This window comes from Rhipicephalus sanguineus, chromosome 7 (genome assembly GCF_013339695.2).
Source record: "Rhipicephalus sanguineus isolate Rsan-2018 chromosome 7, BIME_Rsan_1.4, whole genome shotgun sequence".
NCBI classification, from domain to species: Eukaryota; Metazoa; Arthropoda; class Arachnida; order Ixodida; family Ixodidae; genus Rhipicephalus; species Rhipicephalus sanguineus.
In genome coordinates, this window is record NC_051182.1 from 4692465 (window position 1) to 4693817 (window position 1353).

The 1353-nt window shown below is 50.9% G+C and overlaps 1 long non-coding RNA gene across 1 annotated transcript; it reads right to left on the reverse strand.

The window, feature by feature from the left end:
- Positions 1 to 284: 284 nt before the first annotated feature.
- LOC125759181 (uncharacterized) lies at positions 285 to 843 on the reverse strand. Its single transcript, XR_007416706.1, has 3 exons — positions 739 to 843; positions 449 to 486; positions 285 to 410 (listed from the first exon to the last, which is right to left on the reverse strand). It is a non-coding gene; the product is annotated as an uncharacterized LOC125759181 (long non-coding RNA).
- Positions 844 to 1353: the final 510 nt, after the last annotated feature.

A 1353-nucleotide genomic window follows, 5' to 3' on the forward strand; every position in this document is an offset into this window, starting at 1 on the left:
CGACACCTTCCCCTTTTGAAAAGGCAGGCCCTCAGCTTGCTTACAGGTTCAGGCGTGGCGGTGGTTTAATGGCTCGTCCACTGCGGGTGGTGTGATTGGCTTCTCCTGGACAATCCGTTCCTGCTTGATTCGGTGGTGCAACTTCTGGCACCTCTTGCAGATGTGCTTTTGTGCGACGAACAAGTGTTGTGCCGTTTGCACAACATAAGATCTCGGTGCATTTGACTCTCCCACAATGGTTCCTTGTTGTTGGCTCCCATGTCTGATCTCGACGCCCGGTTCGGCAGCAGTGCGTCAACAGTGCACATACTAATCGGCATCCTCTCATTTCGCAGTGGGACGATTATCTTTGAAGCACGATCACCGTCCGCACCAGGAAGGTGACATCGCTCGGTGCTGCTGCTCTACACCTGACAAGGAACGTCGTATGCGCAAGCGTCAGCGACACCTGACTAGGAACGTCGCATGCGCAAGCGTCAGCGACACCTACAGCACCTATTTAAAGCGCTGTAACATTGACTGGCGACTTTGTTCGGCAGCAGTACGTCAGCAGTGCACATACTAATCGGCATCCTCTCATCTCGCAGTGGGACGATTATCTTTGAAGCACGATCACCGTCCGCACCAGGAAGGTGACATCGCTCGGTGCTGCTGCTCTACAGCTGACAAGGAACGTCGCATGCGCAAGCGTCAGCGACACCTGACAAGGAACGTCGCATGCGCAAGCGTCAGCGACACCTACAGCACCTATTTAAACCGCTGTAACATTGACTGGCGACTTTGTTCGGCAGCAGTGCGTCAACAGTGCACATACTAATCGGCATCCTCTCATCTCGCAGGTAAGCACAACTTTTTGTGCTCCTAAGTCCATAGTACCTTCCTGTTTTCTTGCACTGCTGCCGAGCAGAGTTCTTGTGTCACTTGCATTCGTTTCTTTCAACATTGTGTTTCCGTGTTCTTGCTGTCTATAGCCATCTCGAAATGACTGGCCGCAACACGCGAAAACGGGCAAAGATGACACTGACGATAAACTTAGCGATGCAACAGGGGATTGATAGCCTTAGAAAGGAGGTGATGTCAGAACTTCGCTCACTGAAACAGAGCGTTCAGTACTGTAGCGAGTCTTGTGGCAGCGTGACTGAGATGGGCAAAGACATAAAAGAGCTCATGAATGAGATAAAAGAGCTAAAGTTAAGCAATCGGAAACTAAAGGAAGAGAACGAGAGGTTGACTGCGCGAGTCGATGAATTGGAGCAATGTACACGCTCCAATAATGTAGAGATTAAGGGAGTTCCGGTAGAACCAGATGTGATTGACGTGGTCTCGAAGATGGGTCAGCTCATTGGAGAATCG